The sequence below is a fragment of the Carcharhinus amblyrhynchos genome, chromosome 22 (assembly GCF_965287045.1).
Source record: "Carcharhinus amblyrhynchos chromosome 22, sCarAmb.v2.hapA, whole genome shotgun sequence".
Taxonomy (NCBI): domain Eukaryota; kingdom Metazoa; phylum Chordata; class Chondrichthyes; order Carcharhiniformes; family Carcharhinidae; genus Carcharhinus; species Carcharhinus amblyrhynchos.
In genome coordinates, this window is record NC_137345.1 from 37,431,994 (window position 1) to 37,448,041 (window position 16,048).

The following is a 16,048-nucleotide window of genomic DNA, read 5'->3' on the forward strand; positions in this document are numbered from 1 at the left end:
ACCTGCCGACACAGTGATGGGAGGGGAAAGGTTACTGGCCTCTTTAATCCAGGATTCAGTCACACCCTCAGGAGAGTATCTTGAGTTGGTCAGTGGTCAAGGACAAAAAGGTGTGATTGAGAGTGAAGGCGGTGAGGGAACTCAGAAGGTAGAAGTGGAGGAATAAGACCCTTTGCAACTGTGAAACAAGTTCAAGGTTCTTGCAGCCTATATAGATGAAGACAGCTGTGCTACCCACCCAATTCTTCGTCAGGTGTTTGGAACTTTCCGCACACCTGACAAAGGAACAGCAGTTCCGAAAGCTTGTGGGGTTACTATCAAATAAACTGGTTGGACTTTAAACTGGTGTTGTGAGACTTCTTACTGTGTCTACTCACCCAATGCCAGGGCTTTGGGCATTTACTCTGGGCTGGAGAGGATCTTGAATTGGGAGTGAGAGGATCCAGTGGGCTATGTTAGTACCAACAATATAGGCAGAACAAGGAAAGAGGTTCTGTTAAGTATGAGCAGTTAGAGGTTAAAAGCAAAACCTCAAAGTCAATAATATCAGGATTACCACCTGAGGCATAAGCAAATTAGCACAGAGTAAATCAGTTGAGAGCGTTAAATGCATGGCTCAAAAGTTGGTGTGGGAGAAATGGGTTTTGATTCATGAGGCACTGTAATAATTACTGGGAAAAATGGCAACTGTACCAGTGGGACAGTCTACACATGAGACAAGTGTCCTCGGGAGTTGTATAACCAGGGCAATGAGGTAAATAGTGGGGTGAAAGAAGAGGTTTAGGAAGATGTGATAAATTAAATATAGAAGACAAGAACCCAAGATTGGTATAAGGAAGATGACAATCAGAGCGTGGCGGGAAGGGACAGAGTGTACAAACCTAAGAGTGCACCAGATAAGGTTAGATGTTACAAAATTAACTAAAGGCTACTTGAACACAAATAGAAATGAATACATGCGATCTGACAGCCAATACAGAGACACGGCTCCATGCAGCATCACAAAGACTGGCAATTGAATATTCATGGTTACGTGACATTTAGGAAGGACAGGAAGCTAGAAAAAGGTAGAAGACTAACACTGTTAATTGAGTATGACATTTGTACACTGGAGAGAAATGATCTTAGTTCTGGAGATGAAAGCGTAGAATCAGTTTGAGTAAAGATGAAAAACAGCAAAAGCTGCAGGCCCCCTATCAATAACCACCACCACAGGACAGTGTACACTGGAAGAAACAATGAGGACTTGTGGGAAAGGGACATAACAATCACAAGTGATTTTAATCTTCATATAGTTTGAACAAAACTGATTGGCAAAGGTAGTCTGTATGATGAGTTTGCACAGTGATTCCAGGGCAGTTTTTTATAGCAACACATTCAAGCAATAACCAAAAAGTAGGCTATACTAGGTCCAGAAATGTACAACGAGTCAATTAATTAATGACCTTATTATGAAAGTGCCCCTAGGTAGCAGTGATAATAACATGATACAATTTCATTCAGTTTGAGGGAGTGAGGAATGAATTGAAGACTAGTGTTTTAAACTCAGATAAGGGCAATTATTAGGGCATGAAGACAGAGCTGGCTAAAGTGAACTGGGAAATTAAGTTAAGGAATAGGTCAGTAAAGATGCAGTGGCAGACATTTAATTGAGATTTTTCAGAACACTCAAAGATGCATTCCACTGAGAAAGAAAAACTAAGGGAAGGACATTCCATGGCCAACTTAGGAAGTCAATGATAGATTCAAATTGGAAGAAGCAGTGGATAAATCTGCAAAAATGATTGGCAGATCAGAATATAAAGAACAGCAAATTAAAATACTAATAAGATGAAATTACAGTACAAGAGAAAACAGGAAATATAAAAACAGATAGCAAGAGCTTCTAAAGATATGAATAAAGTCTACAGAAGTGAGTCTGGAGAATTAATGAAAAAGTAAGGAAAGATTAATGAACATATTATGTATTTGTCTTCATTATATTTGATATAAATAACAGCCCAGAAAAACTATGAAGCAGAAACTGAAAGTCAGGAAAAAGTTTAAAACAATCATAATCACTCAGGAAAGGGTACTAAGACAATTATTAAAACTAAAAGTTGACAAGTACCCAGGTCCTGTTGGACATCATCCCTAGGGTCTTAAATGCTGAGCTTGTCGATACCTTGGTGTTAATTTTCCAAAATTCCCTAGATTCTGGAACAGTCGCATTAGATTGGAAAACAGCAAAAAAAAGGAGACCCATAAGAACATAAGAAATAGGAGCAGGAGTAGGCCATCTAGCCCTTCAAGCCTGCCATGCCATTCAATAAGATCATGGCTGATCTGTCGTGGCTCAGTTCCACATTCCCGCCCTCTCCCCATAACCCTTAATCTCCTCTCTTATCAAAAACCCATCAACCCGCGTCTTAAAAATATTTAGCGAGGTAGCCTCCACCACTTCAACGGGCAGAGAATTCCAGAGATTCACCATCCTTTGAGTGAAGAAGTTCTTCCTCAACTCCGTTCTAAACTGTCCCCCCTTTACCTTGAGGCTGTGCCCCCTAGTCCTACTGTCCTTTCTGAGCGGGAAGAGTCTCTCCACCTCTATCCTATCCATCCCATTCATCATCTTATATGTCTCAATGAGATCTCCCCTCATTCTTCTAAACTCTAACGAGTACAAGCCTAGTTTATTCAGCCTCTCCTCACAGCTCAACCCCCTCAACTCCGGCATCAGCCTAGTAAACCTCCTCTGCACTCCCTCCAAGGCCAAAATATCCTTGCGTAAGTACGGCGCCCAAAACTGCACACAGTACTCCAGCTGCGGCCTCACCAATGCCCTATATAGCCGCAGCAAGACCTCCCTACTTTTATATTCAATCCCCCTCGCTATGAAGGCCAGCATCCCATTCGCCTTCCTGACCACCTGCTGCACCTGCAAGCTGGGTTTTTGCGACTCATGCACAAGGACCCCGACCAAAAGCAGATGATGACTACAGGCCAGTTATTATTGACGTTAGAGCAGGAGATTTAGACATCTTAATGCACTCAGGTAATATCAACCTGGTTTTTTGAAATGGAGATCATGCTTGATTAATTTATTGGTGTTCTTTAAGGAAGTAATAAGCTATGTGGATTCAGGGGAACCTGTAGATGTGGCGTATTTAGATTTCTCGAAAGCATTTGAGAAGGTGTCACATTGAAAGTTACTAAGCAAAATGAGAGCCCATGGTGTTGGTCATTTTCAGGTCAGCAAGCTGTGACAATGGGTTTGCCACAGGGATCAGTCTGAGGCCTCAACATTCAACAAGTTATTGTAATTTATATTTTCATTGCCTCTTGCAAGGCGACTAGGACATAAAAGTTTTACCATAGTTGTAGTGGACATTGATGAAGCCATGTTTGGAATACTGTTTACAGTTTTGATCTCCTTATGTAAGAAAGGACAGAAAGACATTAGATGCAGTTCAGAGAAGGTGCAGTCAACTGATAGCTGGGATGCTAGGGTGGAGAGAAGGATGTGGAAACTCAACTGGACTTGCCACATAAATAAGTGGCTACAAGTAGGTCAGAGGCTAGGAATACTGTGGCAAGTAACTCACCTCCTGACTCCCCAAAGCCTATCCACCATCTATAAAGCACAAGTTAGGATTGTGATGGAATACTCCCCACCTGCCTGAATGGGTGCAGCTCCAACAACATTTAACAAGCTTCATACCTACCATTCAGGAGAGGTCAGCCTGCTTGATTAGCACATCTACAAACATCCACTCCCTTCAGGACCAATGCTCAGTAGCAGCGGTGTGCAAATATCTACAAAATGCACTGCTGCAATCACCAAAGTTCCTCAGACAGCACCTTCCAAACCCACGATCATTTCCATCTAGGGGGCCAAGGGCAGCAGATACATGGGAACACCACCTGGAGGTCCCCCTCCAAACCAGTAAAGATACTGAATTGGAAATATATCACTGTTCATTTGCAGTTGCGGGGTAAAAATCCCAGAACTCCCTCCCCAATGGCATTGTGGGTCAACCCACAGAACATGGATTGCAGTAATTCAAGAAGGCAGCTCACTACCACCTTCTCAAGGGCAACTAGGGACGGGGAACAAACATTAGCCAGCCAGCAACATCCATGAGCCATGAATGAACAAAGATAGCTTCCTGACTAACAAGGGGGTAATGGTCATCAGCAGAAAACAGAAGTAGGAGTTGAGGCCACAGACAGAATATATACCAGTGTAAAAGGTGATCATTGAGGTAAATTGTGTAAAATGTGACTGTCAGGTTACAGTATATACTGGTGTACTATGTGACTATGGGGGCACAGTATACACTGACAAACAATGTGACAGTCAGCATCACAATATATACCGGTGTACAATGTGACTGAGGTAGAGTATATACCGATGTACAATGTAACTGTCAGCATACAATGTATACCGGTGTACAATTTGACTGTTGGAATACAGTATATACTGGTGTACAATGTGACTGTCAGAATACAGTATGTATTGGTGTACAATGTGAATGTAGGAATACAGTATATATCGATGTACAATGTGACCGTCTGTGCATAGTATGTACTGGTGTACAATGTGACTGTCAGGATACAGTATATACCAGGATACAATGTGACTGTCAGTACAGTATGTGCCCGTGTACAATGTGACTATCAGTACAGTATATACCCGTGTACAATGTGATTCTCAGCATACAGTATAGACCGGTGTACAATGTGACTGTCAGTATACAGTATATACTGTAGTGTGACTGTTGGGGGTACAGTGTACACTGGTGTACAATGTGACTGTCAGTACAGTATATACTAGCATACAATGCAACTGTTCTGGCACAGTATATACCGGCGTACAATGTGACTGTCAGCGTACCATATATACTGGTATACAATGTGTCTGTCAGAGTACAGTATATACCTGTGTACAATGTGACTGTCAGGATGCAGAATATATATCAGTGTACAATGTGACTGTCAGGGTACGGTATATACCTGTGTACAACGTGACTGTCAAAATACAGAATATATATCAGTGTACAATGTGACTGTCAGGGCACGATATATACTGGTGTACAATGTGACTGACGGGGTACAGTATATACCATTGCAATATGTGATTGTCAGGGTCCAGTATATACCGGCATTCAATGTGATTGTCAGAATACAGTATATGCCTGTGTACAATGTGACTGACAGAATACAGCATACATATCGGTGTACAATGTGACCGCCATGGCAATGGTATATACTGGTGTACAATGTGACTGTCGGCATACGGTACATACCAGTGTTTAATGTGACTGTCAACATACAGTATATACTGGTGTACAATGTGACTGTCGGGACACACTATATACAACGTACAACGTGACTGTCAGGGCACAGTATATACCGGCGTACAATATGACTGTCGGGTACAGTATATACCGGTGTACAATGTGATTGTCAGGGTACAGTATTTAACGGTGTACAATGTGACTGACGGGGTACAGTATATACTCTTGTAATGTGTGATTGTCAGGGTCCAGTATATACCGGCATACAATGTGATTATCAGAATACAGTATATGCCTGTGTCCAATGTGACTGTCAGAATACAGTATACATATCGGTGTACAACGTGACCGTCACAGTAATGGTATGTACTGGTGTACAATGTGACTGTCGGCATACAGTATATTCCAGTGTATAATGTGCCTGTCAACATACAGTATATACTGGTGTACAATGTGACTGTCGGGGTACACTATATACCAATGTAAAATGTGACTGTCAGAGTACAGTATAGACGACATACAATGTGACTGTCAGGCCACAGTATATAGGTATACAATGTGACTATTGAATACAGTGTATACCAGTGTAAAATGTGACTGTCGGGGTGCAATATATACCAGTGTACAACGTGATTGTCAGAGTACAGTATATACCAGTGTACAATGTGACTGTCAATATACAGTATATACTGGTGTACAATGTGACTGTCGGGGTACACTATATACCAGTGTAAAATGTGACTGTCAGAGTACAGTATATACTGGTGTACAATGTGACTGTCAGGGTACAGTATATACTGGTGTACAATGTAAATGTCAGCATACAGTATACGTTGATGTGCAATGTGACTGTCAAGGTTACAGTAAATACCAGTGTACAATGAGACTGTTGGTACAGTATATACCCATGTACAATGTGACTATTGGGGTACAGTATATACCAGTGTACAATATGATTGTCACAATACAGTATATACCGCTGTACAGTGTGACTGTCAGGATATGGTAATATACTGGTGTAATATGTGACTGTTGGGGTACAGTATATACTGGTGTAAAATGTGACTGTCAGGGCACAGTATATACTGGTGTAAAATGTGACTGTCAGGGCACAGTATATATTGGTGTAAAATGTGACTGTCAGGGCACAGTATATACTGGTGTAAAATGTGACTGTCAGGGCACAGTATATACTGGTGTAAAATGTGACTGTCAGGGCACAGTATATACTGGTGTAAAATGTGACTGTCAGGGCACAGTATATACTGGTGTAAAATGTGACTGTCAGGGCACAGTATATACTGGTGTAAAATGTGACTGTCAGGGCACAGTATATACTGGTGTAAAATGTGACTGTCAGGGCACAGTATATACTGGTGTAAAATGTGACTGTCAGGGCACAGTATATACTGGTGTAAAATGTGACTGTCAGGGCACAGTATATACTGGTGTAAAATGTGACTGTCAGGGCACAGTATATACTGGTGTAAAATGTGACTGTCAGGACACAGTATATACCGGTGTACAATGTGACTGTCAGGGCACAGTATATACCGGTGTAAAATGTGACTGTCAGGGCACAGTATATACTGGTGTAAAATGTGACTGTCAGGGCACAGTATATACTGGTGTAAAATGTGACTGTCGGGGCACAGTATATACTGGTGTAATATGTGACTGTTGGGGTACAGTATATACTGGTGTAAAATGTGACTGTCAGGGCACAGTATATACTGGTGTAAAATGTGACTGTCAGGGCACAGTATATACTGGTGTAAAATGTGACTGTCAGGGCACAGTATATACTGGTGTAAAATGTGACTGTCAGGGCACAGTATATACTGGTGTAAAATGTGGCTGTCAGGGCACAGTATATACTGGTGTAAAATGTGACTGTCAGGGCACAGTATATATTGGTGTAAAATGTGACTGTCAGGGCACAGTATATACTGGTGTAAAATGTGACTGTCAGGGCACAGTATATACTGGTGTAAAATGTGACTGTCAGGGCACAGTATATACCGGTGTACAATGTGACTGTCGGGTACAGTATATACTGGTGTAAAATGTGACTGTCAGGGCACAGTATATACCGGTGTACAATGTGACTGTCAGGGCACAGTATATACTGGTGTAAAATGTGACTGTCAGGGCACAGTATATATTGGTGTAAAATGTGACTGTCAGGGCACAGTATATACTGGTGTAAAATGTGACTGTCAGGGCACAGTATATACTGGTGTAAAATGTGACTGTCAGGGCACAGTATATACTGGTGTAAAATGTGACTGTCAGGGCACAGTATATACTGGTGTAAAATGTGACTGTCAGGGCACAGTATATACCGGTGTACAATGTGACTGTCAGGGCACAGTATATACTGGTGTAAAATGTGACTGTCAGGGCACAGTATATACTGGTGTAAAATGTGACTGTCAGGGCACAGTATATACTGGTGTAAAATGTGACTGTCGGGGCACAGTATATACTGGTGTAATATGTGACTGTTGGGGTACAGTATATACTGGTGTAAAATGTGACTGTCAGGGCACAGTATATACTGGTGTAAAATGTGACTGTCAGGGCACAGTATATACTGGTGTAAAATGTGACTGTCAGGGCACAGTATATACTGGTGTAAAATGTGACTGTCAGGGCACAGTATATACTGGTGTAAAATGTGGCTGTCAGGGCACAGTATATACTGGTGTAAAATGTGACTGTCAGGGCACAGTATATATTGGTGTAAAATGTGACTGTCAGGGCACAGTATATACTGGTGTAAAATGTGACTGTCAGGGCACAGTATATACTGGTGTAAAATGTGACTGTCAGGGCACAGTATATACCGGTGTACAATGTGACTGTCGGGTACAGTATATACCGACGTACAATGTGACTGTCAGGACACAGTATATACCGGTGTACAATGTGACTGTCGGGTACAGTATATACTGGCATACAATGTAACTGTCAGTGTAGAGTATGTACGGATGTGCAATGTGACTGTTGAGGTTACAGTATATACCAGTGTACAATGTGACTATCGGGGTACTGTATATACCAGTGTACAACATGACTGTCAGTGTACAGTATATACTGGTGTACAATGTGACTGTCAAAATATAGTATATACCGCTGTACAGTGTGACTGTCAGGATATTGTATATACTGGTGTAATATGTGACTGTTGGGGTACAGTATATACTGGTGTACAATGTGACTGGCAGGGTACAGTATATACCGGTGCACAATGTGACTGTCAGTGTACAGTATATACCGGTGTACAATGTAAATGTCAGCATACAGTATATACCAGTATATAATGTGACTACCAGAATACAATATATACCAGCATACAATGTGACTGTTGGGTACAGTATATACCTGTGTACAATGTGATTGCCAGAATATAGTATACCTGTGTACAATGTGACCGTCATGGGTATGGTATATACTGGTGTACAATGTGACTGTCAGCATACAGTATATACCGACGTACAATGCGAGTGTCAGGACACAGTATATACCAGTGTACAATGTGACTGTCGGGTACAGTATACACTGGCGTACGTGACTGTCGGTCACAGTATATACCTGCGTACATGCGACTATCAGGGTACAGTATACACCGGTGTAAAATGTGACTGTCGGGGTATAGTATACACTGGTGTATAATGTGATTGTCGGGGTACAGTATATACCGGTATACAATGTGACTGTCAGGGTACAGTATACACCGGTGTATAATGTGGCTGTCGGGGTACAGTATATACTGGTGTACAAAGTAACTGTCAGCGTACAGTATTTACGGATGTGCAATGTGGCTGTCTGGGTTACAGTATATACCAGTGTACAATGTGACCGTCAGTACAGTATATACCCATGTACAATGTGACTATTGGGGTACAGTATATATCGGTGTACAATGTGACTGTCGGGGTACAGTATATACCAGTGCACAATATGACTGTCAGGGTATCGTATATACCGGTGTACAATGTGTCTGTCAGGGTACAGTATTTACCGGTGTGCTCTGTGATTTGTCAGTGTTCAGTATATACCGGTGTACAATGTGACTGTCAGTGTACAGTATATAGATATATAATGTGACTACTGAATACAGTATATACCGCTGTAAAACATGACTGTCGGGGTGCAGTATATACCGGTGTACAATGTGACTGTCGGAATACAGTATATACCGGTGTGCAATGTGACTGTCGGCGTACAGTATATACTGGTGTACAATGTAAATATCAGCATACAGTATATACCGGTATATAATGTGACTATCAGAATACAATATATACCGGTGTACAATGTGACTGTTGGGTACAGTATATGTGTGTGTACAATGTGATTGCCAGAATACAGTATATACCTGTGTACAATGTGACAGTCGGAATACAGTATACATATCGATGTACAATGTGACCATCATGGTAATGGTATATACTGGTGTACAATGTGATTGGCGGCATACAGTATATACCAGTGTAGAATGTGACTGTCAACATACAGTATATACTGGTGTACAATGTGACTGTCGGGGTACTCTCTATACCAGTGTAAAATGTGACTGTCAGAGTACAGTATATACCGGTGTACAATGTGACTGTCAGGGTACAGCATATACCGGTGTACAATGTGACTGTCAGGTTACAGCATATACTGGTGTACAATGTGACTATCAGCGTGAAGTACATACTAACGTGCAATGTATATACTGTAACCTCGACAGTCACCAGTGTACAATGTGACTATCAGGATACTATACATACCTGTGTACAATGTGACTGTTGGAATACAGTATACATATCGGTGTACAATGTGACCGTCATGGTAATGGTATATACTGGTGTACAATGTGACTGTCGGCATACAGTATATACCAGTGTAGAATGTGACTGTCAACATACAGTATATACTGGTGTACAATGTGACTGTCGGGGTACACTCTGTATCAGAGTAAAATGTGACTGTCAGGGTACAGCATATACTGGTGTACAATGTAACTGTCAGCATACAGTATATACTAACGTTCAATGTGACTGTCGGGGTTACAGTATATACCAATGTACAATGTGACTGTCGGGATTAAATATATACCGGTGTACAGCGGGACTGTCGGGGTACAGCATACACCGGTGTACAGCGGGACTGTCGGGGTACAGCATACACCGGTGTACAGCGGGACTGTCGGGGTACAGCATACACCGGTGTACAGCGGGACTGTCGGGGTACAGCATACACCGGGGTACAGCGGGACTGTCGGGGTACAGCATACACCGGGGTACAGCGGGACTGTCGGGGTACAGCATACACCGGGGTACAGCGGGACTGTCGGGGTACAGCATACACCGGGGTACAGCGGGACTGTCGGGGTACAGCGGGACTGTCGGGGTACAGCATACACCGGGGTACAGCGGGACTGTCGGGGTACAGCATACACCGGTGTACAGCGGGGCTGTCGGGGTACAGCATACACCGGTGTACAGCGGGGCTGTCGGGGTACAGCATACACCGGTGTACAGCGGGACTGTCGGGGTACAGTATATCCCGGTGTACAGTGTGACTGTCGGGGTACAGTATATCCCAGTGTACACTGTGACTGTCAGGGTACAGTATATCCCGGTGTACAGTGTGACTGTCGGGGTACAGTATATTCCAGTGTACAGTGTGACTGTCGGGGTACAGTATATCCCGGTGTACAGTGTGACTGTAGGAATATAGTATATATCTGTGTACTTGACTGTCAGCATACAGTATATACCAGTGTACAATGTGGCCAGAGAGCAAGATCTAATTTTCCACATTCAAATTATCATGTAGGTCTTATGCTGTCACAGTGAACACACAGCTACCGTCCACTTTCAGTTAGCAGTTCCCACCTAACGCACTATTTCTCTAATTCTGCTATCGAATTTCACCAATAATGGAAGGGCAGAGTGCTGGGCAAGGCGTCACAGACACCAACTAGAGACCCAGGCATGACTCTTTAAATTTATTCCAGGGGCAGGAAAGATAGTTAGCACTGCTGCCTCAGTGCCAGGGTTAATTCTGGCCTTGGGTGACTGTCAGTGTGGAGTCTACAAGTTCTCCCCATGTCCACCTGAGTTTACTCAGGGTGTTCCGGTTTCCTCCCACAATCTAAAGAAGTGCAGGTTCGGTGGATTGCTGATGCTGAATTGCTTCTTAGTGTCAGGGAGACCAACAGGGTAATACATGGGGTTATGGGAATAGGGCCTGGGTAGGGTTGTTGTCACTGCAATGGCCTCCTTTTGCACTGTAGAGATTCTATGATATTGCAGTCAACGTTCGAGTTATCGCCCATCTTGCACATTCTCAACAGCAACAGCAAGATCCTGTTCCTGTGCCCAGTGTAACTCTCCATCATCTACCATCCTCTCTGTATCTTCGCCCCAGCCCAGCCCTCCCATGGAATCTAGCTAAAATTCTGGCACATTCACACGTTGCTCATGCTTTACATTACCCGATGACAGTTTGAGAATTTAAAAAACTTAACCTTTGAATATTTTGCAACATTAAGAATGGGATCCAACATAAATAGGAGCAACTCACTCAATTCAATATGGTCTAAAACCAAAGTGTTTCATCCCATCCAATGTTTCCAGCCACTGGGGTTGACATCTGTATGCAGATCTGCTCATCCCTGATGTTAAACAAAGGTGTCGATAGTAGTCATGTTGTGGGTATGCCGGCGTTGGACTGGCGTAAACACAGTAAAAAGTCTGACAACACCAGGTTTTAGTCCAACCTATTTATTTGATAATATACTCACAACCTTTTGGGGTTAGCCCCTTCGTCAGGTGAACGTTCACCTGACGAAGGGGCTAACCCCGAAAGCTTGTGAGTATATTATCAAATAAATAGGTTGGACTAAAACCTGGTGTTGTCAGACTTTTTACTGTGTTAAACAAAGGGGCAGGACATGCAGCCACATCCAATATAGACAACAGTATCAAATAAACATATCTCCCAACTTGTTCAAGCAAGCCTGGCTCAAAGACATACTTAACTCTCACCCAAAATCAAAATCAATCCCCTAACTCCTAAACCAGGGGCAGAAAATAGCCAATATGATGGCACTAGTTTAGTTGCTGCCCACAATTACTGCGGAGAAGACCTGCAGAGAGTGGTGTTGTGAAGAAACAGCAGAAAGGTTTATCAATTTTGTTTCAAAAACACCACAATATTGGTTTGATTCCATTAAATACAGTAGCATGACATCCATCACTTGAGCTCCACCCTACTGCACAAGTAGCAAGGTTAGTTTTTACTTTTCAGAGTTGTTAACCCACCACATATCCAGCTGTACTTCAGGGTCAATAAATAAAAAAGGCTGTGAACAGTGACCATGAGACTGTCCATTGAAAAACTGAGCAAGGTTCAGTAATGTCCTTTAATATTGCCACCTCCAGCCCCACATCATGACTAACCCTCTGGCCCTCCTCACTGCCCTCTGAGCTGGGACAAGCCATTCAGTCATATCAAATGTTTACATGCAGTGGCTCAGAAAATTGGGCCCATCACCTCCAGGGGCCTGGAGGTGGGCCATCAAAATCAACCTTGCCAACAAAGCCGACATCCAACCAACAAGCTTTTCTTCTACCTGGGTTTTACCACAGAGAAAACACAGGGAGTCTTCAAGGGCCAGTTACAGAATGGACTGCTTTCTTCTCTCAAGCTTCAAGTTTCTAAATCAACAACTTGTCCTAGTCCCTCCATGCCGTCGCTATAGTTAAGAAAGTCCCTCAAGCACCTACTTTCTCAGAAGACTAAGGAAATTTGGCATGTCCACTACAACTCTCACCAACTTTTATAGATGCACCATAGAAAGCATTCTTTCCGGTGTATCACATCTTGCTATGGTTTCTGCTCTGCGCAAGACTGCAAGAAACTACAGAGGGTCACAAATTAATTCCAGTTCATCATTCAAACCAGCCTCCCATCCATTGGCTCTGTCTACATTTCTCGCTCCCTTGGAAAAACAGCCAGCATAATTGAGCGCCTCATGCACCCCGGGCATACACTCTACCACCTTATTCATTCAGGAAAAAAATACAAAGGTCTGAGGGCACATACAAATTGACTCAAGAACAGCTTCCTCCCTGCTGCCATTAGACTTTTGAATGGACCTACCTCGCATTAAGTTCATCTTTCTCTAAACCCTAGCTATGACTGTAACACTACATTCTGCACTCTCTCATTCCCTTCACTATGAACGGTATGTTTTGTCTGTATAATGCACAAGAAACAATTATTTTCACTGTATACTAATACATGACGATAATAAATCAAATCTCCAGCATTCACATACTGTACTGTAGAAGTAAAATATCCCCAAGGTGGCAAGTATTACAGAACATAGCCACTATGCTACTGTGCACAGCCTATGTTACTGCAGAAATAATCTAGGAGGTTTGGAATCATGATCCAGAGAATTCAATTCCCACCAGGCAAGCTAGGAACTTAAATTCAGTTAATTAAACCAGCGTGGAATAGAAGACCATGAAAGTACCAGACGATTCAATATAAAAATCCATCTGATGTCCTTTTGGGAAGGAAATCTTGGTCTGGTCTGCATGTGATTCCAGACCCACAGCAATGTGGCTGACTCTCAACTGCCCCCCGAAAATGGCCAAGTGAGCCACTCAGTGTTGGGGCTGGTGAACTTGCTGGCCTCGCCAGTGATGGCCATAACTTGTAAAAAAAAGCAGAATATTTGCAACCAGCAGTTTGCACAAACAAGCCCTTGGTAGAATTAATCAAATGAGTTAGGTGCCACATACAGTAATTCTGCTCCCTATTTTTCTGAAAGCATGCATTCACTAAGATAAATTTCATCTGTCAGCTGCCCCCTAGTATCTTTCCCAAGCCTCGACAGTGAGCCACACTCAGCTATTCCACTAGCAGGCAAGCAGAGCCAAGCCAGATATTGCCTTTACCTGATACCTGAGAGAATGTATAGCAGGGCAGGAGCAGGAACTATGGCAGAATCTCCTGTCGGAGCACTGCAGTCAAATAGTGGGGTCAGTTTATTGAGCACAGTAGTAGAATTTGAAGCAGATAGTCTGCCTGGGGAGATTGTGCAGAGAGTTTTAACTACAGGGAGCTTCTGCTGCAGACACCTAGCATGACCTTCCCCACTAATATTCCACTAATCACTGGACTAAATTCAATGACAGAGCTGGGTCAGCAGCAAGAGGACAAATACAAAGCGTTTATAAAATATCCTCAAAGGGCTTTAAATCAGACAAACACTGACATTAAAGGAAACGTCAGCACAGGTGTCAAAGCTTGGTCAAAGATGTTTGAAGCAGCACTGTGAATGAGATAGACAGGCAGAGAGAGAGGGGTTAAAAGAGGTCTGGACTCCCAGACAGCAGCATTGACCCCCAGAACCCCTTTCCCCAATACAGAGGAAATAACATCCCCTGCGGGAGAGAGATACAAGGACCCCCCCTCCTCCCAGAGAGGGAGACACAGGGAACACCTCCCACCCCACAGAGAGAGAGAGAGAGATAGACAGGGATTCCTCACCTCCCCCTCTACCCAAAGAAAGAAAGACACAGGGGCCCCTCACCCCACCCACAGACAGGCAGACACAGGACCTTTGCCCCCCCCCCCCCCGGACAGGGAGATATAAAGGACCCCCCCGCCGCCCGCCAACCAGAGGGAGACACAGGACCCACCGCCACACCCCCCGCCAAGACAAGGAGATATAAAGGACCCCCCCCTCTCCGCCAGAGTGGGAGACACAGAACCCCCTCCCAGAGAGCGAGACACAGGACCCCCTCCCAGAGAGCGAGACACAGGACCCCCTCCCAGAGAGCGAGACACAGGACCCCCTCCCAGACAGGGAGACACAGGACCCCCTCCCAGACAGGGAGACACAGGACCCCCTCCCAGAGAGCGAGACACAGGACCCCCTCCCAGACAGGGAGACACAGGACCCCCTCCCAGAGAGCGAGACACAGGACCCCCTCCCAGACAGGGAGACACAGGACCCCCTCCCAGACAGGGAGACACAGGACCCCCTCCCAGAGAGGGAGACACAGGACCCCCTCCCAGAGAGGGAGACACAGGACCCCCTCCCAGACAGGGAGACACAGGACCCCCTCCCAGAGAGGGAGACACAGGACCCCCTCCCATCCCAAGAGGGAGAGACAGAGACAGAGAGAGAGAGACAGCGATCCCTCACCTCCCCCCACCTTCCCGAGAGGAAGGGACAACCTACCAGTCCAGGCTCAGGATGGGCCCTCACTGCCCGGGCTGCCCCGCGGACAGGCTCTGAGAGAGAGTCTCCGCTGTCCGGTCCCGGGCCACTCTATATGTTCCTGTGCTGAGATCCTGGTCTCCCCGGGCCCAGACCTGTCTCTCTGAGGCTTCGGGCCCGGGCCGCCCTCTCCCGGTGCAGGCGGTTCTTACCTGGCGCTGCCACCGGCGGCTCTCCCCGCTCCTGGATCCGCGCGGCCCGGTACCACTTCCGGCGGAACAGCAGGAGAGGCGCCCCCGCGCGGACAGCCCATAATAACAGCCCCTAGCAACCGCACAGCCCAGTGACCCGCCCATAGCAACCACATAGCCCATAATAACAGCCCATAGCAACCCCACAGCCCATAATAACAGCCCATAGCAACCGCACAGCCCATAGTAACGCGGCCATAGCAACCAGACATCCCATAATAACTATGATAACCACAGCCCATAATAATAGCCCTCCCTCCCTGAGGGGAGAGACT

General features: G+C 44.5%; 1 protein-coding gene across 3 annotated transcripts in view; it reads right to left on the reverse strand.

The window, feature by feature from the left end:
- LOC145357065 (serine/threonine-protein kinase 38) overlaps nt 1-15,837 on the reverse strand; it is a 94,959-nt gene extending 79,122 nt beyond the window's left edge. For 2 of the 3 annotated variants that reach the window (XM_080210146.1, XM_080210142.1), the window contains exon 1: nt 15,735-15,837. The gene's annotated coding sequence lies outside the window, so the exon portion shown is untranslated. The remainder of the gene's footprint in view (nt 1-15,734) is intronic. The other variant, XM_080210143.1, reaches the window with a different exon arrangement.
- Between the last annotated feature and the right edge of the window lie 211 nt (nt 15,838-16,048).